The sequence below is a fragment of the Chiloscyllium plagiosum genome, unplaced genomic scaffold (assembly GCF_037043375.1).
Source record: "Chiloscyllium plagiosum isolate Xiang-an unplaced genomic scaffold, Cpla_swu_hap1 HiC_scaffold_35, whole genome shotgun sequence".
In the NCBI taxonomy this organism is placed as follows: Eukaryota; Metazoa; Chordata; class Chondrichthyes; order Orectolobiformes; family Hemiscylliidae; genus Chiloscyllium; species Chiloscyllium plagiosum.
Window position 1 is genome coordinate 46,734,564 of NW_028270173.1, and position 27,629 is coordinate 46,762,192.

Here is a 27,629-nt window from a genome sequence, read left to right on the forward strand (position 1 = left end):
TTGTTCAACAGAAGATCACGAACCTGGAATAGTAACCTGGGACACGCCGAGTATGTCACGAACCTGGAACAGTAACCTGGGACACACCGAGTATGTCACTAACCTGGAACAGTAACCTGGGACACACCGAGTATGTCACTAACCTGGAACAGTAACCTGGGACACACCGAAAAGGTCACTGACCTGGAACAGTAACCTGGACACACCGAGTATGTCACTGACCTGGAACAGAAACCTGGGACACACCGAGTATATCACTGACCTGGAACAGTAACCTGGGACACACCGAGTATATCACTGACCTGGAACAGTAACCTGGGACACACAAGTATATCACTGACCTGGAACAGGAAGCTGGGACACACCAGGTATATCACTAACCTGGAACAGTAACCTGGGACACAACGAGTACATCACTGACCTGAAACAGTAACCTGGGACACACCGAGTATATCACTGACCTGGAACAGGAACCTGGGACACACCGAGTATATCACTGACCTGGAACAGTAACCTGGGACACACCGAGTATGTCACTGACCTAAAACAGTAACCTGGGACACACCGGGTATATCACTGACCAGGAACAGTAACCTGGGACACACCGAGCATATCACTGACCTGGAACAGTAACCTGGGGCACACCGGGTATATCACTGACCTGGAACAGTAACCTGGGACACACAAGTATATCACGGACCTGGAACAGGAAGCTGGGACACACCGAGTGTATCACTGACCTGGAACAGTAACCTGGGGCACACCGAGCATATCACTGACCTGGAACAGTAACCTGGGACACACCGGATATATCACTGACCTGGAACAGTAACCTGGGACACACCGAGTATATCACTGACCTGGAACAGTAACCTGGGACACACCGATTATACCACTGACCTGAAACAGTAACCTGGGACACACCGGGTTTATCACTGACCTAGAACAGTAACCTGAGACACACCGAGTATGTCACTAACCTGGAACAGTAACCTGGGACACACCGAATATATCACTGACCTGGAACAGTAACCTGGAACACATTGAGTGTATCACTGACCTGGAACAGTGTCCTGGGACACACCGGGTATGTCACTAACCTGGAACAGTAACCTGGGACACACCGGGTATATCACTGACCTGGAACAGTAACCTGGGACACACCGAGTATGTCCCTGACCTGGAACAGTAACCTGGGACACACCGAGTATGTCACTGACCTGGAACAGTAACCTGGGACACACCGAGTATGTCACTGACCTGGAACAGTAACCTGGGACACACCGAGTATATCACTGACCTGGAACAGTAACCTGGGACACACCGAGTATATCACTGACAGGGAACAGTAACCTGGGACACACCAGATATATCACTGACCTAGAACAGTAACCTGGGACACACCAAGTATGTCACTGACCTAGAACAGGTACATGGGACACACCGTGTATATCACTGACCTGGAACAGTAACCTGGGACACACCGGGTATATCACTGACCAGGAACAGTAACCTGCGACACACCGATTATATCACTGACCTGAAACAGTAACCTGGGACACACTGAGTATATCACTGACCTAGAACAGTAACCTGGAACACACCGAGTATGTCACTAACCTGGAACAGTAACCTGGGACACACCGAGTATATCACTGACCTGGAACAGTAACCTGGGACACACCGAGTATGTCACTGACCTGGAACAGTAACCGGGGGCACAACGGGTATGTCACTGACCTGGAACAGTAACCTGGGACACACCGTCTATATCACTGACCTAGAACAGTAAACTGGGACACACCGGGTATATCACTGACCTGGAACAGTAACCTGGGACACACCGAGTATTTCACTGACCTGGAACAGTAACCTGGGATACACCGAGTATATCACTGACCTGGAACAGTAACCTGGAAACTCCGCGTATGTCATTGACCTAGAACAGTAACCCAGGACACACCGGGTATATCACTGAACTGGAACAGTAACCTGGAACACACCGAGTATATCACTGACCTGGAACAGTAACCTGGGACTCACCGGGTATGTCACTGACCTGGAACAGTAACCTGGGACATTCCGAGTATGTCACTGACCTGGAACAGTAACCTGGGACACACCGAGTATATCACTGACCTAGAACAGGAACCTGGGACACACCGGGTATATCACTGACCTGGAACAGTAACCTGGGACATTCCGAGTATGTCACTGACCTGGAACAGTAACCTGGGACACACCGAGTATATCACTGACCTGGAACAGTAACCTGGGACTCACCGGGTATGTCACTGACCTGGAACAGTAACCTGGGACATTCCGAGTATATCACTGACCTGGAACAGTAACCGGGGACACAACGAGTATATCACTGACTTGGAACAGTAACATGGGACACACCGAGTATATCACTGACCTGGAACAGGAACCTGGGACACACTGAGTATATCACTGACCTGGAACAGTAACCTGGGACTCACCGGGTATGTCACTGACCTGGAACAGTAACCTGGGACATTCCGAGTATGTCACTGACCTGGAACAGTAACCTGGGACACACCGAGTATATCACTGACCTGGAACAGTAACCTGGGACTCACCGGGTATGTCACTGACCTGGAACAGTAACCTGGGACATTCCGAGTATGTCACTGACCTGGAACAGTAACCTGGGACACACCGAGTATATCACTGACCGAGAACAGGAACCTGGGACACACCGGGTATATCACTGACCTGGAACAGTAACCTGGGACACACCGAGTATATCACTGACCTGGAACAGTAACCTGGGACACACCGAGTATATCACTGACCTGGAACAGTAACCTGGGACATTCCGAGTATATCACTGACCTGGAACAGTAACCTGGGACACGCCGAGTGTATCACTGACCTGGAACAGTAACCTGGGACATTCCGAGTATGTCACTGACCTGGAACAGTAACCTGGGACACACCGGGTATATCACTATCCTGGCACAGTAACCTGGGACACACTGAGTATGTCACTGACCTAGAACAGTAACCTGGGACACACCGAGTACATCACTGACCCGGAACAGGAACCTGGGACACACAGAGTATGTCACTGACCTGGAACAGTAACCTGGGACATTCCGAGTATGTCACTGACCTGGAACAGTAACCTGGGACACACCGAGTATATCACTGACCCAGAACAGGAACCTGGGACACACTGAGTATGTCACTGACCTGGAACAGGAACCTGGGACATACCGAGTATATCAGTGACCTCCAACAGTAACCTGGGACACACTGAGTATGTCACTGACCTGGAACAGGAACCTGGGACATACCGAGTATATCAGTGACCTCCAACAGTAACCTGGGACACACTGAGTATGTCACTGACCTGGAACAGTAACGTGGAACACACCGAGTATATCACTGATCTGGAACAGTAACATGGGACACACCGAGTATATCACTGACCTGGAACAGGAACCTGGGACACACCGAGTATGTCACTGACCTGGAACAGTAACCTGTACACACCGGGTATGTCACTGACCTGGAACAGTAACCGGGGACACAACGAGTATGTCACTGACCTGGAACAGTAACCTGGGACACACCGTCTATATCACTGACCTAGAACAGTAAACTGGGACACACCGGGTATATCACTGACCTGGAACAGTAACCTGGGACACACCGAGTATGTCACTGACCTGGAACAGTAACCTGGGACACACCGAGTATATCACTGACCTGGAACAGTAACCTGGGACACACCGAGTATGTCACTGACCTGGAACAGTAACCGGGGGCACAACGAGTATGTCACTGACCTGGAACAGTAACCTGGGATACACTGTCTATATCACTGACCTAGAAATGTAAACTGGGACACACCGGGTATATCACTGACCTGGAACAGTAACCAGGGACACACCGAGTATGTCACTGACCTGGAACAGTAACCTGGGACACACCGAGTATATCACTGACCTGGAACAGTAACCTGGGAAACTCCGCGTATGTCATTGACCTAGAACAGTAACCTAGGACACACCGGGTATATCACTGACCTGGAACAGTAACCTGGAACACACCGAGTATATCACTGACCTGGAACAGTAACATGGGACACACCGAGTATATCACTGACCTGGAACAGGAACCTGGGACACACCGAGAATGTCACTGACCTGGAACAGGAACCTGGGACATACCGAGTACATGAGTGACCTGCAACAGTAACCTGGGACACACCGAGTGTATCACTGACCTGGAACAGTGACCTGGGACACACCGGGTATGTCACTAACCTGAAACAGTAACCTGGAACACACCAAGTATATCACTGACCTGGAACAGTAACCTGGAACACACCGAGTATGTCACTGACCTGGCACAGTAACCTGGGACACACCGAGTATGTCACTGACCTAGAACAGGAACCTGGAACACACCGAGTATGTCACTGACCTGGCACAGTAACCTGGGACACACCGAGTATGTCACTGACCTGGAACAGTAGCCTGGGACACACCGAGTATATCACTGACCTAGAACAGTAACCTGGGACACACCGAGTATGTCACTGACCTGGAACAGTAACCTTGGACACACCAAGTATGTCACTGACCTAGAACAGGTACATGGGACACACCGAGTATATCACAGACCTGGAACAGTAACCTGGGACACGCCGGGAATATCATTGACCTGGAATAGTAACCTGGGACACACCGGGTATATCACTGACCAGGAACAGTAACCTGGGACACACCGATTATATCACTGACCTGAAACAGTAACCTGGGACACACTGGGTATATCACTGACCTAGAACAGTAACCTGGAACACACCGAGTATGTCACTGACCTGGAACAGTAACCTGGAACACACCGAGTATGTCACTAACCTGGAACAGTAACCTGGGACAGACTGAGTATATCACTGACCTGGAACAGTAACCTGGGACACACCGAGTATGTCACTGACCTGGAACAGTAACCGGGGGCACAACGAGTATGTCACTGACCTGGAACAGTAACCTGGGACACACCGTCTATATCACTGACCTAGAACAGTAAACTGGGACACACCGGGTATATCACTGACCTGGAACAGTAACCTGGGACACACCGAGTATATCACTGACCTGGAACAGTAACCTGGGAAACTCCGCGTATGTCATTGACCTAGAACAGTAACCTAGGACACACCGGGTATATCACTGACCTGGAACAGTAACCTGGAACACACCGAGTATATCACTGACCTGGAACAGTAACCTGGGACTCACCGGGTATGTCACTGACCTGGAACAGTAACCTGGGACATTCCGAGTATGTCACTGACCTGGAACAGTAACCTGGGACACACCGAGTATATCACTGACCGAGAACAGGAACCTGGGACACACCGGGTATATCACTGACCTGGAACAGTAACCTGGGACACACCGAGTATATCACTGACCTGGAACAGTAACCTGGGACACACCGAGTATATCACTGACCTGGAACAGTAACCTGGGACATTCCGAGTATATCACTGACCTGGAACAGTAACCTGGGACACGCCGAGTGTATCACTGACCTGGAACAGTAACCTGGGACATTCCGAGTATGTCACTGACCTGGAACAGTAACCTGGGACACACCGGGTATATCACTATCCTGGCACAGTAACCTGGGACACACTGAGTATGTCACTGACCTAGAACAGTATCCTGGGACACACCGAGTACATCACTGACCCGGAACAGGAACCTGGGATATACCGAGTATATCAGTGACCTCCAACAGTAACCTGGGACACACTGAGTATGTCACTGACCTGGAACAGGAACCTGGGACATACCGAGTATATCAGTGACCTCCAACAGTAACCTGGGACACACTGAGTATGTCACTGACCTGGAACAGTAACGTGGAACACACCGAGTATATCACTGATCTGGAACAGTAACATGGGACACACCGAGTATATCACTGACCTGGAACAGGAACCTGGGACACACCGAGTATGTCACTGACCTGGAACAGTAACCTGTACACACCGGGTATGTCACTGACCTGGAACAGTAACCGGGGACACAACGAGTATGTCACTGACCTGGAACAGTAACCTGGGACACACCGTCTATATCACTGACCTAGAACAGTAAACTGGGACACACCGGGTATATCACTGACCTGGAACAGTAACCTGGGACACACCGAGTATGTCACTGACCTGGAACAGTAACCTGGGACACACCGAGTATATCACTGACCTGGAACAGTAACCTGGGACACACCGAGTATGTCACTGACCTGGAACAGTAACCGGGGGCACAACGAGTATGTCACTGACCTGGAACAGTAACCTGGGATACACCGTCTATATCACTGACCTAGAAATGTAAACTGGGACACACCGGGTATATCACTGACCTGGAACAGTAACCAGGGACACACCGAGTATGTCACTGACCTGGAACAGTAACCTGGGACACACCGAGTATATCACTGACCTGGAACAGTAACCTGGGAAACTCCGCGTATGTCATTGACCTAGAACAGTAACCTAGGACACACCGGGTATATCACTGACCTGGAACAGTAACCTGGAACACACCGAGTATATCACTGACCTCGAACAGTAACCTGGGACTTACCGGGTATGTCACTGACCTGGAACAGTAACCTGGGACAATCCGAGTATGTCACTGACCTGGAACAGTAACCTGGGACACACCGAGTATATCACTGACCTAGAACAGGAACCTGGGACACACCGGGTATATCACTGACCTGGAACAGTAACCTGGGACATTCCGAGTATGTCACTGACCTGGAACAGTAACCTGGGACACACCGGGTATATCACTATCCTGGCACAGTAACCTGGGACACACCGAGTATGTCACTGACCTAGAACAGTAACCTGGGACACACCGAGTATATCACTGACCCAGAACAGGAACCTGGGACACACTGAGTATGTCACTGACCTCGAACAGTAACGTGGAACACACCGAGTATATCACTGATCTGGAACAGTAACCTGGGACACACCGAGTATATCACTGACCTGGAACAGGAACCTGGGACACACCGAGTATGTCACTGACCTGGAACAGTAACCTGTACACACCGGGTATGTCACTGACCTGGAACAGTAACCGGGGACACAACGAGTATGTCACTGACCTGGAACAGTAACCTGGGACACACCGTCTATATCACTGACCTAGAACAGTAAACTGGGACACACCGGGTATATCACTGACCTGGAACAGTAACCTGGGACACACCGAGTATGTCACTGACCTGGAACAGTAACCTGGGACACACCGAGTATATCACTGACCTGGAACAGTAACCTGGGACACACCGAGTATGTCACTGACCTGGAACAGTAACCGGGGGCACAACGAGTATGTCACTGACCTGGAACAGTAACCTGGGATACACCGTCTATATCACTGACCTAGAAATGTAAACTGGGACACACCGGGTATATCACTGACCTGGAACAGTAACCAGGGACACACCGAGTATGTCACTGACCTGGAACAGTAACCTGGGACACACCGAGTATATCACTGACCTGGAACAGTAACCTGGGAAACTCCGCGTATGTCATTGACCTAGAACAGTAACCTAGGACACACCGGGTATATCACTGACCTGGAACAGTAACCTGGAACACACCGAGTATATCACTGACCTCGAACAGTAACCTGGGACTTACCGGGTATGTCACTGACCTGGAACAGTAACCTGGGACAATCCGAGTATGTCACTGACCTGGAACAGTAACCTGGGACACACCGAGTATATCACTGACCTAGAACAGGAACCTGGGACACACCGGGTATATCACTGACCTGGAACAGTAACCTGGGACATTCCGAGTATGTCACTGACCTGGAACAGTAACCTGGGACACACCGGGTATATCACTATCCTGGCACAGTAACCTGGGACACACCGAGTATGTCACTGACCTAGAACAGTAACCTGGGACACACCGAGTATATCACTGACCCAGAACAGGAACCTGGGACACACTGAGTATGTCACTGACCTGGAACAGGAACCTGGGACATACCGAGTATATCAGTGACCTCCAACAGTAACCTGGGACACACTGAGTATGTCACTGACCTGGAACAGTAACGTGGGACACACCGAGTATATCACTGACCTGGAACAGTAACATGGGACACACCGAGTATATCACTGACCTGGAACAGGAACCTGGGACACACCGAGTATGTCACTGACCTGGAACAGTAACCTGGGACACGCCGTCTATATCACTGACCTAGAACAGTAAACTGGGACACACCGGGTATATCACTGACCTGGAACAGTAACCTGGGACACACTGAGTATGTCACTGACCTAGAACAGTAACCTGGGACACACCGAGTATATCACTGACCTGGAACAGTAACCTGGGAAACTCCGCGTATGTCATTGACCTAGAACAGTAACCTCGGACACACCGGGTATATCACTGACCTCGAACAGTAATCTGGAACACACCGAGTATATCACTGACCTGGAACAGTAACCTGGGACTGGCCGGGTATGTCACTGACCTGGAACAGTAACCTGGGACATTCCGAGTATGTCACTGACCTGGAACAGTAACCTTGGACACACCGAGTATATCACTGACCTAGAACAGGAACCTGGGACACACCGGGTATATCACTGACCTGGAACAGTAACCTGGGACATTCCGAGTATGTCACTGACCTGGAACAGTAACCTGGGACACACCGGGTATATCACTATCCTGGCACAATAACCTGGGACACACCGACTATGTCACTGACCTAGAACAGTAACCTGGGACACACCGAGTATATCACTGACCTGGAACAGGAACCTGGGACACACTGAGTATGTCACTGACCTGGAACAGGAACCTGGGACATACCGAGTATATCAGTGACCTGCAACAGTAACCTGGGACACACTGAGTATGTCACTGACCTGGAACAGTAACATGGGACTCACCAAGTATATCACTGACCTGGAACAGTAACATGGGACACACCGAGTATATCACTGACCTGGAACAGGAACCTGGGACACACCGAGAATGTCACTGACCTGGAACAGGAACCTGGGACATACCGAGTATATGAGTGACCTGCAACAGTAACCTGGGACACACCGAGTGTATCACTGACCTGGAACAGTGACCTGGGACACACCGTGTATGTCACTAACCAGGAACAGTTACCTGGGACACACCGGGTATGTCACTAACCTGAAACAGTAACCTGGAACACACCGAGTATGTCACTAACCTGGAACAGTAACCTGGGACACACCGGGTATATCACTGACCTGGAACAGTAACCGGGGACTCAACGAGTATGTCACTGACCTGGAACAGTAACCTGGGACACACCGGGTATATCACTATCCTGGCACAGTAACCTGGGACACACCGAGTATATCACTGACCCGGAACAGGAACCTGGGACACACTGAGTACGTCACTGACCTGGAACAGGAACCTGGGACATACCGAGTATATCACTGACCTGGAACAGGAACCTGGGACACACCGAGTATGTCACTGACCTGGAACAGTAACGTGGGACACACCGAGTATATCACTGACCTGGAACAGGAACCTGGGACACACCGAGTATGTCACTGACCTGGAACAGTAACCGGTACACACCGGGTATGTCACTGACCTGGAACAGTAACCGGGGACTCAACGAGTATGGCACTGACCTGGAACAGTAACCTGGGACACACCGTCTATATCACTGACCTAGAACAGTAAACTGGGACACACCGGGTATATCACTGACCTGGAACAGTAACCTGGGACACACTGAGTATGTCACTGACCTAGAACAGGAACCTGGGACACACCGAGTATATCACTGACCTGGAACAGTAACCTGGGAAACTCCGCGTATGTCATTGACCTGGAACAGTAACCTCGGACACACCGGGTATATCACTGACCTGGAACAGTAACCTGGAACACACCGAGTATATCACTGACCTGGAACAGTAACCTGGGACTGCCCGGGTATGTCACTGACCTGGAACAGTAACCTGGGACATTCCGAGTATGTCACTGACCTGGAACAGTAACCTGGGACACACCGAGTATATCACTGACCTAGAACAGGAACCTGGGACACACCGGGTATATCACTGACCTGGAACAGTAACCTGGGACATTCCGAGTATGTCACTGACCTGGAACAGTAACCTGGGACACACCGGGTATATCACTATCCTGGCACAGTAACCTGGGACACACCGAGTATATCACTGACCCGGAACAGGAACCTGGGACACACTGAGTATGTCACTGACCTGGAACAGTAACCTGGGACACACCGAGTATATCACTGACCTGGAACAGTAACCTGGGAAACTCCGCGTATGTCATTGACCTAGAACAGTAACCTAGGACACACCGGGTATATCACTGACCTGGAACAGTAACCTGGAACACACCGAGTATATCACTGACCTCGAACAGTAACCTGGGACTTACCGGGTATGTCACTGACCTGGAACAGTAACCTGGGACAATCCGAGTATGTCACTGACCTGGAACAGTAACCTGGGACACACCGAGTATATCACTGACCTAGAACAGGAACCTGGGACACACCGGGTATATCACTGACCTGGAACAGTAACCTGGGACATTCCGAGTATGTCACTGACCTGGAACAGTAACCTGGGACACACCGGGTATATCACTATCCTGGCACAGTAACCTGGGACACACCGAGTATATCACTGACCCGGAACAGGAACCTGGGACACACTGAGTACGTCACTGACCTGGAACAGGAACCTGGGACATACCGAGTATATCACTGACCTGGAACAGGAACCTGGGACACAGCGAGTATGTCACTGACCTGGAACAGTAACGTGGGACACACCGAGTATATCACTGACCTGGAACAGGAACCTGGGACACACCGAGTATGTCACTGACCTGGAACAGTAACCGGTACACACCGGGTATGTCACTGACCTGGAACAGTAACCGGGGACTCAACGAGTATGGCACTGACCTGGAACAGTAACCTGGGACACACCGTCTATATCACTGACCTAGAACAGTAAACTGGGACACACCGGGTATATCACTGACCTGGAACAGTAACCTGGGACACACTGAGTATGTCACTGACCTAGAACAGGAACCTGGGACACACCGAGTATATCACTGACCTGGAACAGTAACCTGGGAAACTCCGCGTATGTCATTGACCTGGAACAGTAACCTCGGACACACCGGGTATATCACTGACCTGGAACAGTAACCTGGAACACACCGAGTATATCACTGACCTGGAACAGTAACCTGGGACTGCCCGGGTATGTCACTGACCTGGAACAGTAACCTGGGACATTCCGAGTATGTCACTGACCTGGAACAGTAACCTGGGACACACCGAGTATATCACTGACCTAGAACAGGAACCTGGGACACACCGGGTATATCACTGACCTGGAACAGTAACCTGGGACATTCCGAGTATGTCACTGACCTGGAACAGTAACCTGGGACACACCGGGTATATCACTATCCTGGCACAGTAACCTGGGACACACCGAGTATATCACTGACCCGGAACAGGAACCTGGGACACACTGAGTATGTCACTGACCTGGAACAGTAACCTGGGACACACCGAGTATATCACTGACCTGGAACAGTAACCTGGGAAACTCCGCGTATGTCATTGACCTAGAACAGTAACCTAGGACACACCGGGTATATCACTGACCTGGAACAGTAACCTGGAACACACCGAGTATATCACTGACCTCGAACAGTAACCTGGGACTTACCGGGTATGTCACTGACCTGGAACAGTAACCTGGGACAATCCGAGTATGTCACTGACCTGGAACAGTAACCTGGGACACACCGAGTATATCACTGACCTAGAACAGGAACCTGGGACACACCGGGTATATCACTGACCTGGAACAGTAACCTGGGACATTCCGAGTATGTCACTGACCTGGAACAGTAACCTGGGACACACCGGGTATATCACTATCCTGGCACAGTAACCTGGGACACACCGAGTATGTCACTGACCTAGAACAGTAACCTGGGACACACCGAGTATATCACTGACCCGGAACAGGAACCTGGGACACACTGAGTATGTCACTGACCTGGAACAGGAACCTGGGACATACCGAGTATATCAGTGACCTCCAACAGTAACCTGGGACACACTGAGTATGTCACTGACCTGGAACAGTAACGTGGGACACACCGAGTATATCACTGACCTGGAACAGTAACATGGGACACACCGAGTATATCACTGACCTGGAACAGGAACCTGGGACACACCGAGTATGTCACTGACCTGGAACAGTAACCGGGGACTCAACGAGTATGTCACTGACCTGGAACAGTAACCTGGGACACGCCGTCTATATCACTGACCTAGAACAGTAAACTGGGACACACCGGGTATATCACTGACCTGGAACAGTAACCTGGGACACACTGAGTATGTCACTGACCTAGAACAGTAACCTGGGACACACCGAGTATATCACTGACCTGGAACAGTAACCTGGGAAACTCCGCGTATGTCATTGACCTAGAACAGTAACCTCGGACACACCGGGTATATCACTGACCTCGAACAGTAATCTGGAACACACCGAGTATATCACTGACCTGGAACAGTAACCTGGGACTGGCCGGGTATGTCACTGACCTGGAACAGTAACCTGGGACATTCCGAGTATGTCACTGACCTGGAACAGTAACCTTGGACACACCGAGTATATCACTGACCTAGAACAGGAACCTGGGACACACCGGGTATATCACTGACCTGGAACAGTAACCTGGGACATTCCGAGTATGTCACTGACCTGGAACAGTAACCTGGGACACACCGGGTATATCACTATCCTGGCACAATAACCTGGGACACACCGACTATGTCACTGACCTAGAACAGTAACCTGGGACACACCGAGTATATCAGTGACCTGCAACAGTAACCTGGGACACACTGAGTATGTCACTGACCTGGAACAGTAACATGGGACTCACCAAGTATATCACTGACCTGGAACAGTAACATGGGACACACCGAGTATATCACTGACCTGGAACAGGAACCTGGGACACACCGAGAATGTCACTGACCTGGAACAGGAACCTGGGACATACCGAGTATATGAGTGACCTGCAACAGTAACCTGGGACACACCGAGTGTATCACTGACCTGGAACAGTGACCTGGGACACACCGTGTATGTCACTAACCAGGAACAGTTACCTGGGACACACCGGGTATGTCACTAACCTGAAACAGTAACCTGGAACACACCGAGTATGTCACTAACCTGGAACAGTAACCTGTACACACCGGGTATGTCACTGACCTGGAACAGTAACCGGCGACTCAACGAGTATGTCACTGACCTGGAACAGTAACCTGGGACACACCGAGTATATCACTGACCCGGAACAGTAACATGGGACTCACCAAGTATATCACTGACCTGGAACAGTAACATGGGACACACCGAGTATATCACTGACCTGGAACAGGAACCTGGGACACACCGAGAATGTCACTGACCTGGAACAGGAACCTGGGACATACCGAGTATATGAGTGACCTGCAACAGTAACCTGGGACACACCGAGTGTATCACTGACCTGGAACAGTGACCTGGGACACACCGTGTATGTCACTAACCAGGAACAGTTACCTGGGACACACCGGGTATGTCACTAACCTGAAACAGTAACCTGGAACACACCGAGTATGTCACTAACCTGGAACAGTAACCTGTACACACCGGGTATGTCACTGACCTGGAACAGTAACCGGGGACTCAACGAGTATGTCACTGACCTGGAACAGTAACCTGGGACACACCGGGTATATCACTATCCTGGCACAGTAACCTGGGACACACCGAGTATATCACTGACCCGGAACAGGAACCTGGGACACACTGAGTATGTCACTGACCTGGAACAGGAACCTGGGACATACCGAGTATATCAGTGACCTCCAACAGTAACCTGGGACACACTGAGTATGTCACTGACCTGGAACAGTAACGTGGGACACACCGAGTATATCACTGACCTGGAACAGTACCATGGGACACACCGAGTATATCACTGACCTGGAACAGGAACCTGGGACACACCGAGTATGTCACTGACCTGGAACAGTAACCGGTACACACCGGGTATGTCACTGACCTGGAACAGTAACCGGGGACTCAACGAGTATGGCACTGACCTGGAACAGTAACCTGGGACACACCGTCTATATCACTGACCTAGAACAGTAAACTGGGACACACCGGGTATATCACTGACCTGGAACAGTAACCTGGGACACACTGAGTATGTCACTGACCTAGAACAGGAACCTGGGACACACCGAGTATATCACTGACCTGGAACAGTAACCTGGGAAACTCCGCGTATGTCATTGACCTGGAACAGTAACCTCGGACACACCGGGTATATCACTGACCTGGAACAGTAACCTGGAACACACCGAGTATATCACTGACCTGGAACAGTAACCTGGGACTGCCCGGGTATGTCACTGACCTGGAACAGTAACCTGGGACATTCCGAGTATGTCACTGACCTGGAACAGTAACCTGGGACACACCGAGTATATCACTGACCTGGAACAGGAACCTGGGACACACCGAGTATGTCACTGACCTGGAACAGGAACCTGGGACACACTGAGTATGTCACTGACCTGGAACAGGAACCTGGGACATACCGAGTATATCAGTGACCTGCAACAGTAACCTGGGACACACTGAGTATGTCACTGACCTGGAACAGTAACCTGGGACACACCGGGTATATCACTATCCTGGCACAGTAACCTGGGACACACCGAGTATATCACTGACCCGGAACAGGAACCTGGGACACACTGAGTATGTCACTGACCTGGAACAGGAACCTGGGACATACCGAGTATATCAGTGACCTCCAACAGTAACCTGGGACACACTGAGTATGTCACTGACCTGGAACAGTAACGTGGGACACACCGAGTATATCACTGACCTGGAACAGTACCATGGGACACACCGAGTATATCACTGACCTGGAACAGGAACCTGGGACACACCGAGTATGTCACTGACCTGGAACAGTAACCGGTACACACCGGGTATGTCACTGACCTGGAACAGTAACCGGGGACTCAACGAGTATGGCACTGACCTGGAACAGTAACCTGGGACACACCGTCTATATCACTGACCTAGAACAGTAAACTGGGACACACCGGGTATATCACTGACCTGGAACAGTAACCTGGGACACACTGAGTATGTCACTGACCTAGAACAGGAACCTGGGACACACCGAGTATATCACTGACCTGGAACAGTAACCTGGGAAACTCCGCGTATGTCATTGACCTGGAACAGTAACCTCGGACACACCGGGTATATCACTGACCTGGAACAGTAACCTGGAACACACCGAGTATATCACTGACCTGGAACAGTAACCTGGGACTGCCCGGGTATGTCACTGACCTGGAACAGTAACCTGGGACATTCCGAGTATGTCACTGACCTGGAACAGTAACCTGGGACACACCGAGTATATCACTGACCTGGAACAGGAACCTGGGACACACCGAGTATGTCACTGACCTGGAACAGGAACCTGGGACACACTGAGTATGTCACTGACCTGGAACAGGAACCTGGGACATACCGAGTATATCAGTGACCTGCAACAGTAACCTGGGACACACTGAGTATGTCACTGACCTGGAACAGTAACATGGGACACACCGAGTATATCACTGACCTGGAACAGTAACATGGGACACACCGAGTATATCACTGACCTGGAACAGGAACCTGGGACACACCGAGAATGTCACTGACCTGGAACAGGAACCTGGGACATACCGAGTATATGAGTGACCTGCAACAGTAACCTGGGACACACCGAGTGTATCACTGACCTGGAACAGTGACCTGGGACACACCGTGTATGTCACTAACCTGGAAAAGTTACCTGGGACACACCGGGTATGTCACTAACCTGAAACAGTAACCTGGAACACACCGAGTATATCACTGACCTGGAACAGTAACCTGGGACACACCGAGTATGTCACTGACCTAGAACAGGAACCTGGAACACACCGAGTATATCACTGACCTTGAACTGTAACCTGGGACACACCGAGTATGTCACTGACCTGGCACAGTAACCTGGGACACACGGAGTATGTCACTGACCTAGAACAGGAACCTGGGACACACCGAGTATATCTCTGACCTACAACAGGAACCTGGGACTCACCGGGTATGTCATTGACCTGGAATAGTAACCGGGGACACACTAGGTATATCACTGACCTGGAACAGTAACCTGGGACACAGCGGGTATATCACTGACCTAGAACAGTAACCTGGAACACACGGAGTATGTCACTAACCTGGAACAGAAACGTGGGACACACCGAGTATGTCACTGACCCAGAACAGGAACCTGGGACACACCGAGTATATCAATGACCTGGAACAGTAACCTGGGACACACCAAGTATGTCACTGACCTAGAACAGGAACCTGGGACACACCGAGTATATCACTGACCTGGAACAGTAACCTGGGACACAACGAGTATGTCACTGACCTGGAACAGTGACCTGGGACACACAAAGTATATCACTGACCTAGAACAGTAACCTGGAACACACCGGGTATATCACTGACCTGGAACAGTAACCTGGGACACACCAAGTATATCACTGACCTGGAACAGTAACCTGGGACACACCGAGTATGTCACTGACCTGGACCAGTGACGTGGGATACACCGGGTATATCACTGACCTGGAACAGTAACATGGGACACACCGAGTATATCACTGACCTGGAACAGCAACCTGTGACACACCGAGAATGTCACTGACCTGGAACAGGAACCTGGGACATACCGAATATATGAGTGACCTGCAACAGTAACCTGGGACACACCGAGTGTATCACTGACCTGGAACAGTAACCTGGGACACACCGGGTATGTCACTAACCTGGAACAGTTACCTGGGACACACCGGGTATGTCACTAACCTGAAACAGTAACCTGGAACACACCGAGTATATCACTGACCTGGAACAGTAACCTGGGACAGACCGAGTATGTCACTGACCTAGAACAGGAACCTGGGACACACCGAGTATATCACTGACCTTGAACTGTAACCTGGGACACACCGAGTATGTCACCGACCTGGCACAGTAACCTGGGACACACCGAGTATGTCACTGACCTAGAACAGTAACCTGGAACACACCGAGTATATCACTAACCTGGAACAGTAACCTGGGACACACCGAGTATGTCACTGACCTAGAACAGGAACCTGGGACACACCGAGTATATCACTGACCTTGAACTGTAACCTGGGACACACCGAGTATGTCAGCGACCTGGCACAGTAACCTGGGACACACCGAGTATGTCACTGACCTAGAACAGGAACCTGGGACACACCGAGTATACCTCTGACCTACAACAGGAACTGGGACTCACCGGGTATGTCATTGACCTGGAATAGTAACCTGGGACACACTGGGTATATCACTGACCTGGAACAGTAACCTGGGACACAGCGGGTATATCACTGACCTAGAACAGTAACCTGGAACACACCGAGTATGTCACTAACCTGGAACAGTAACCTGGGACACACCGAGTATGTCACTGACCCAGAACAGGAACCTGGGACACACCGAGTATATCACTGACCTGGAACAGTAACCTGGGACACACCAAGTATGTCACTGACCTAGAACAGGAACCTGGGACACACCGAGTATATCACTGACCTGGAACAGTAACCTGGGACACAACGAGTATGTCACTGACCTGGAACAGGAACCTGGGACACACAAAGTATATCACTGACCTAGAACAGTAACCTGGAACACACCGGGTATATCACTGACCTGGAACAGTAACCTGGGACACACCAAGTATATCACTGACCTGGAACAGTAACCTGGGACACACCGAGTATGTCACTGACCTGGACCAGTGACGTGGGATACACCGGGTATGTCACTGACCTGGAACAGTAACATGGGACACACCGAGTATATCACTGACCTGGAACAGGAACCTGGGACACACCAAGAATGTCACTGATCTGGAACAGGAACCTGGGACATACCGAGTATATGAGTGACCTGCAACAGTAACCTGGGACACACCGAGTGTATCACTGACCTGGAACAGTGACCTGGGACACACCGGGTATGTCACTAACCTGGAACAGTTACCTGGGAAACACCGGGTATAACAGTAACCTGGAACACACCGAGTATATCTCTGACCTGGAACAGTAACCTGGGACACACCGAGTATGTCACTGACCTGGCACAGTAACATGGGACACACCGAGTATATCACTGACCTGGAACAGTAACCTGGGACACACCGAGTATATCACTGACCTGGCACAGTAACCTGGGACACACCGAGTATGTCACTGACCTAGAACAGGAACCTGGGACACCGAGTATATCTCTGACCTACAACAGGAACCTGGGACTCACCGGGTATGTCATTGACCTGGAATAGTAACCTGGGACACACTGGGTATATCACTGACCTGGAACAGTAACCTGGAACACACCGAGTATGTCACTGACCCAGAACAGGAACCTGGGACACACCGAGTATATAATCGACCTGGAACAGTAACCTGGGACACACCAAGTATGTCACTGACCTAGAACAGGAACCTGGGACACAACGAGTATGTCACTGACCTGGAACAGGAACCTGGGACACACAAAGTATATCACTGACCTAGAACAGTAACCTGGAACACACCGGGTATATCACTGACCTGGAACAGTAACCTGGGACACACCAAGTATATCACTGACCTGGAACATTAACCTGGAACACACCGGGTATATCACTGACCTGGAACAGTAACCTGGGACACACCGAGTATGTCACTGACCTGGAACAGTAACCTGGGACACACCGAGTTTATCACTGACCTGGAACAGTAACCTGGGACACACCGAGTATGTCACTGACCAGGAACAGTCACCTGGAACACACCGGGTATATCACTGACCTGGAACAGTATCCTGGGACACACCGAGTGTATCACTGACCTGGACCAGTGACCTGGGATGCACCGGGTATGTCACTAACCTGGAACAGTAACCTGGGACACTCCAAGTATGTCACTGTCCTAGAACCGTAACCTGGGACACACCGAGTATATCACTGACCTGGAACAGTAACCTGTCCACACAGAGTATATCACTGACCTGGAACAGTAACCTGGGACACACCGGGTATATCACTGACCTGGAACAGTAACCTGGGACACACCGAGTATGTCACTGACCTGGAACAGTAACCTGGAACACACCGAGTATATCACTGAACTGGAACAGTAACCTGGGACACACCGAGTATGTCACTGACCTAGAACAGTAACCTGGGACACACCGAGCATATCACTGACCTGGAACAGGAACCTGGGACACACCGAGTACATCACTGACCTGGGACACACCGTGTATATCACTGACCTGGAACAGTAACCTGGGACACACCGATTATATCACTGACCTGGAAAAGGAACCTGGGACACACCGGGTATATCACTGACCTGGAACAGTAACCTGGAACACACCGAGTATGTCACCAACCTTGAACAGGAGCCTGGGACACTCCGAGTATATCACTGACCTGGAACAGTAACCTGGGACACACCGTCTATATCACTGACCTGGAACAGTAACCTGGGACACAACGAGTATGTCACTGACCTGGAACAGTAACCTGGGACACACCGGCTCTATCACTGACTTGGAACTGTAACCTGGGACACACCGGGTATATCACTGACCTGGAACAGTAACCTGGGACACACCGAGTATGTCACTGACCTGGAACAGTAACCCGGGACACACCAAGTATGTCACTGACCTGGAACAGTAACCTGGGACACACCGAGTTTATCACTGACCTGGAACAGTAACCTGGGACACACCGATTATGTCACTGACCTGGAACGGTAACCTGGAACACACCGGGTATATCACTGACCTGGACCAGTGACCTGGGATACACCGGGTATGTCACTGTCCTAGAACCGTAACCTGGGACACACCGAGTATATCACTGACCTGGAACAGTAACCTGGGACACACCGGGTATATTACTGACCTGGAACAGTAACGTGGGACACACCGAGTATGTCACTGACCTGGAACAGTAACCTGGAACACACCGAGTATATCACTGACCTGGAACAGTAACCTTGGACACACCGAGTATGTCACTGACCTGGAACAGGAACCTAGGACACACCGAGTATGTCACTGACCTAGAACAGTAACCTGGGACACACCGAGTATATCACTGACCTGGAACAGGAACCTGGGACACACCGAGTATGTCACTGACCTAGAATAGTAACCTGGGACACACCGAGTACATCACTGACCTCGGACACACCGGGTATATCACTGACCTGGAACAGTAACCTGGGACACACCGATTATATCACTGACCTGGAAAAGGAACCTGGGACACACCGGGTATATCACTGACCTGGCACAGTAACCTGGAACACACCGAGTATGTCACCAACCTAGAACAGGAGCCTGGGACACTCCGAGTATATCACTGACCTGGAACAGTAACCTGGGACACACCGTCTTTATCACTGACCTAGAACAGTAAACTGGGACACACCGAGTATATCACTGAACTGGAACAGTAACCTGGGACACACCGGCTATACCACTGAATTGGAACAGTTACCCGGGACACACCGAGTATATCACTGACCTGGAACAGTAACCCGGGACACACCGAGTATGTCACTGACCTGGAACAGTAACCTGGGACACACCGAGTATATCACTGACCTGGAACAGTAACCCGGGACACAGCAAGTATGTCACTGACCTGGAACAGTAACCTGGGACACACCGAGTATATCACTGACCTAGAACAGTAAACTGGGACACACCGAGTATATCACTGACCTGGAACTGTAACCTGGGACACACCGGCTATATCACTGACCTGGAACAGTAACCTGGGACACACCGAGTTTATCACTGACCTGGAACAGTAACCTGGGACACACCGAGTATGTCACTGACCTGGAACTGTAACCTGGGACACACCGAGTGTATCACTGACCTGGACCAGTGACCTGGGATACACCGGGTATGTCACCAACCTGGATCAGTAACCTGGAACACACCGAGTATGTCACTGACCTGGAACAGTAACCTGGGACACACCGAGTTTATCACTGACCTGGAACAGTAACCTGGGACACACCGAGTATGTCACTGACCTGGAACAGTAACCTGGGACACACCAAGTATGTCTCTGTCCTAGAACCGTAACCTGGGACACACAGAGTATATCACTGACCTGGAACAGTAACCTGTACACACCGAGTATATCACTGACCTGGAACAGTAACCTGGGACACACCGGGTATATCACTGACCTGGAACATTAACCTGGGACACACCGAGTATGTCACTGACCTGGAACAGTAACCTGGGACACACCGAGTATATCACTGACCTGGAACAGTAACCTGGGACACACCGAGTATGTCACTGACCTGGAACAGGAACCTGGGACACACCGAGTATGTCACTGACCTGGAACAGTAACCTGGGACACACCGATTATATCACTGACCTGGAAAAGGAACCTGGGACACACCGTGTATATCACTGACCTAGAATAGTAACCTGGGACACACCGAGTATATCACTGACCTGGAACAGGGAACCTGGGTCACACCGAGTATGTCACTGACCTAGAATAGTAACCTGGGACACACCGAGTACATCACTGACCTGGGACACACCGGGTATATCACTGACCTGGAACAGTAACCTGGGACACACCGATTATATCACTGACCTGGAAAAGGAACCTGGGACACACCGGGTATATCACTGACCTGGAACAGTAACCTGGAACACACCGAGTATGTCATCAACCTAGAACAGGAGCCTGGGACACTCCGAGTATATCACTGACCTGGAACAGTAACCTGGGACACACCGTCTATATCACTGACCTAGAACAGTAAACTGGGACACACTGGGTATATCACTGTCCTGGAACAGTAATCTGGGACACAACGAGTATGTCACTGACCTGGAACAGTAACCTGGGACACACCGGCTATATCACTGAATTGGAACAGTAACCTGGGACACACCGGGTATATCACTGACCTGGAACAGTAACCTGGGACACACCGAGTATGTCACTGACCTGGAACAGTAACCTGGGACACACCGAGTATATCACTGACCTGGAACAGTAACCTGGGACACACCGAGTTTATCACTGACCTGGAACAGTAACCTGGGACACACCGAGTATGTCACTGACCTGGAACAGTAACCTGGAACACACCGGGCATATCACTGACCTGGAACAGTAACCTGGGACACACCGAGTATGTCACTGACCTGGAACAGTAACCTGGGACACACCGAGTGTATCACTGACCTGGACCAGTGACCTGGGATACACCGGGTATGTCACCAACCTGGATCAGTAACCTGGAACACACCGAGTATGTCACTGACCTGGAACAGTAACCTGGGACACACCGAGTTTATCACTGACCTGGAACAGTAACCTGGGACACACCGAGTATGTCAACAACCTAGAACAGGAGCCTGGAACACTCCGAGTATATCACTGACCTGGAACAGTAACCTGGGACACACCTTCTATATCACTGACCTAGAACAGTCAACTGGGACACACTGGGTATATCACTGTCCTGGAACAGTATTCTGGGACACAACGAGTATGTCGCTGACCTGGAACAGTAACCTGGGACACACCGAGTATATGAGTGACCTGCAACAGTAACCTGGGACACACCGAGTGTATCACTGACCTGGAACAGTGACCTGGGACACACCGTGTATGTCACTAACCTGGAAAAGTTACCTGGGACACACCGGGTATGTCACTAACCTGAAACAGTAACCTGGAACACACCGAGTATATCACTGACCTGGAACAGTAACCTGGGACACACCGAGTATGTCACTGACCTAGAACAGGAACCTGGGACACACCGAGTATATCACTGACCTTGAACTGTAACCTGGGACACACCGAGTATGTCACCTACCTGGCACAGTAACCTGGGACACACCGAGTATGTCACTGACCTAGAACAGGAACCTGGGACACACCGAGTATATCTCTGACCTACAACAGGAACCTGGGACTCACCGGGTATGTCATTGACCTGGAATAGTAACCTGGGACACACTGGGTATATCACTGACCTGGAACAGTAACCTGGGACACAGCGGGTATATCACTGACCTAGAACAGTAACCTGGAACACACCGAGTATGTCACTAACCTGGAACAGAAACGTGGGACACACCGAGTATGTCACTGACCCAGAACAGGAACCTGGGACACACCGAGTATATCAATGACCTGGAACAGTAACCTGGGACACACCAAGTATGTCACTGACCTAGAACAGGAACCTGGGACACACCGAGTATATCACTGACCTGGAACAGTAACCTGGGACACAACGAGTATGTCACTGACCTGGAACAGGAACCTGGGACACACAAAGTATATCACTGACCTAGAACAGTAACCTGGAACACACCGGGTACATCACTGACCTGGAACAGTAACCTGGGACACACCAAGTATATCACTGACCTGGAACAGTAACCTGGGACACACCGAGTATGTCACTGACCTGGACCAGTGACGTGGGATACACCGGGTATATCACTGACCTGGAACAGTAACATGGGACACACCGAGTATATCACTGACCTGGAACAGGAACCTGTGACACACAGAGAATGTCACTGACCTGGAACAGGAACCTGGGACATACCGAGTATATGAGTGACCTGCAACAGTAACCTGGGACACACCGAGTGTATCACTGACCTGGAACAGTGACCTGGGACACACCGGGTATGTCACTAACCTGGAACAGTTACCTGGGACACACCAGGTATGTCACTAACCTGAAACAGTAACCTGGAACACACCGAGTATATCACTGACCTGGAACAGTAACCTGGGACACACCGAGTATGTCACTGACCTTGAACAGGAACCTGGGACACACCGAGTATATCACTGACCTTGAACTGTAACCTGGGACACACCGAGTATGTCACCGACCTGGCACAGTAACCTGGGACACACCGAGTATGTCACTGACCTAGAACAGTAACCTGGAACACACCGAGTATATCACTAACCTGGAACAGTAACCTGGGACACACCGAGTATGTCACTGACCTAGAACAGGAACCTGGGACACACCGAGTATATCACTGACCTTGAACTGTAACCTGGGACACACCGAGTATGTCACCGACCTGGCACAGTAACCTGGGACACACCGAGTATGTCACTGACCTAGAACAGGAACCTGGGACACACCGAGTATATCTCTGACCTACAACAGGAACCTGGGACTCACCGGGTATGTCATTGACCTGGAATAGTAACCTGGGACACACTGGGTATATCACTGACCTGGAACAGTAACCTGGGACACAGCGGGTATATCACTGACCTAGAACAGTAACCTGGAACACACCGAGTATATCACTAACCTGGAACAGTAACCTGGGACACACCGAGTATGTCACTGACCCAGAACAGGAACCTGGGACACACCGAGTATATCACTGACCTGGAACAGTAACCTGGGACACACCAAGTATGTCACTGACCTAGAACAGGAACCTGGGACACACCGAGTATATCACTGACCTGGAACAGTAACCTGGGACACAACGAGTATGTCACTGACCTGGAACAGGAACCTGGGACACACAAAGTATATCACTGACCTAGAACAGTAACCTGGAACACACCGGGTATATCACTGACCTGGAACAGTAACCTGGGACACACCAAGTATATCACTGACCTGGAACAGTAACCTGGGACACACCGAGTATGTCACTGACCTGGACCAGTGACGTGGGATACACCGGGTATGTCACTGACCTGGAACAGTAACATGGGACACACCGAGTATATCACTGACCTGGAACAGGAACCTGGGACACACCAAGAATGTCACTGATCTGGAACAGGAACCTGGGACATACCGAGTATATGAGTGACCTGCAACAGTAACCTGGGACACACCGAGTGTATCACTGACCTGGAACAGTGACCTGGGACACACCGGGTATATCACTAACCTGGAACAGTTACCTGGGAAACACCGGGTATGTCACTAACCTGAAACAGTAACCTGGAACACACCGAGTATATCTCTGACCTGGAACAGTAACCTGGGACACACCGAGTATGTCACTGACCTGGCACAGTAACATGGGACACACCGAGTATATCACTGACCTGGAACAGTAACCTGGGACACACCGAGTATATCACTGACCTGGCACAGTAACCTGGGACACACCGAGTATGTCACTGACCTAGAACAGGAACCTGGGACACACCGAGTATATCTCTGACCTACAACAGGAACCTGGGACTCACCGGGTATGTCATTGACCTGGAATAGTAACCTGGGACACACTGGGTATATCACTGACCTGGAACAGTAACCTGGGACACAGCGGGTATATCACTGACCAAGAACAGTAACCTGGAACACACCGAGTATGTCACTGACCCAGAACAGGAACCTGGGACACACCGAGTATATCACTGACCTGGAACAGTAACCTGGGACACACCAAGTATGTCACTGACCTAGAACAGGAACCTGGGACACACCGAGTATATCACTGACCTGGAACAGTAACCTGGGACACACCAAGTATGTCACTGACCTAGAACAGGAACCTGGGACACAACGAGTATGTCACTGACCTGGAACAGGAACCTGGGACACACAAAGTATATCACTGACCTAGAACAGTAACCTGGAACACACCGGGTATATCACTGACCTGGAACAGTAACCTGGGACACACCAAGTATATCACTGACCTGGAACATTAACCTGGAACACACCGGGTATATCACTGACCTGGAACAGTAACCTGGGACACACCGAGTTTATCACTGACCTGGAACAGTAACCTGGGACACACCGAGTATGTCACTGACCAGGAACAGTAACCTGGAACACACCGGGTATATCACTGACCTGGAACAGTAACCTGGGACACACCAAGTATATCACTGACCTGGAACATTAACCTGGAACACACCGGGTATATCACTGACCTGGAACAGTAACCTGGGACACACCGAGTTTATCACTGACCTGGAACAGTAACCTGGGACACACCGAGTATGTCACTGACCAGGAACAGTAACCTGGAACACACCGGGTATATCACTGACCTGGAACAGTCACCTGGGACACACCAGGTGTATCACTGACCTGGACCAGTGACCTGGGATGCACCGGATATGTCACTAACCTGGAACAGTAACCTGGGACACACCAAGTATGTCACTGTCCTAGAACCGTAACCTGGGACACACCGAGTATATCACTGACCTGGAACAGTAACCTGTCCACACAGAGTATATCACTGACCTGGAACAGTAACCTGGGACACACCGGGTATATCACTGACCTGGAACAGTAACCTGGGACACACCGAGTATATCACTGAACTGGAACAGTAACCTGGGACACACCAAGTATGTCACTGACCTGGAACAGGAACCTGGGACACACCGAGTATGTCACTGACCTAGAACAGTAACCTGGGACACACCGGCTATATCACTGAATTGGAACAGTAACCTGGGACACACCGGGTATATCACTGACCTGGAACAGTAACATGGGACACACCGAGTATGTCACTGACCTGGAACAGGAACCTGGGACACACCGAGTATGTCACTGACCTGGAACAGTAACCTGGGACACACCGAGTATGTCACTGACCTGGACCAGTGACGTGGGATACACCGGGTATGTCACTGACCTGGAACAGTAACATGGGACACACCGAGTATATCACTGACCTGGAACAGGAACCTGGGACACACCAAGAATGTCACTGATCTGGAACAGGAACCTGGGACATACCGAGTATATGAGTGACCTGCAACAGTAACCTGGGACACACCGAGTGTATCACTGACCTGGAACAGTGACCTGGGACACACCGGGTATATCACTAACCTGGAACAGTTACCTGGGAAACACCGGGTATGTCACTAACCTGAAACAGTAACCTGGAACACACCGAGTATATCTCTGACCTGGAACAGTAACCTGGGACACACCGAGTATGTCACTGACCTGGCACAGTAACATGGGACACACCGAGTATATCACTGACCTGGAACAGTAACCTGGGACACACCGAGTATATCACTGACCTGGCACAGTAACCTGGGACACACCGAGTATGTCACTGACCTAGAACAGGAACCTGGGACACACCGAGTATATCTCTGACCTACAACAGGAACCTGGGACTCACCGGGTATGTCATTGACCTGGAATAGTAACCTGGGACACACTGGGTATATCACTGACCTGGAACAGTAACCTGGGACACAGCGGGTATATCAC

The 27,629-nt window shown here is 50.6% G+C and overlaps 1 protein-coding gene across 3 annotated transcripts in view; it reads right to left on the minus strand.

Moving 5' to 3' along the window:
- Nucleotides 1-27,629, minus strand: part of LOC122545406 (class I histocompatibility antigen, F10 alpha chain-like) — a 68,618-nt gene that overhangs the window by 16,680 nt on the left and 24,309 nt on the right. The gene's annotated exons all lie outside the window — the stretch shown is intronic.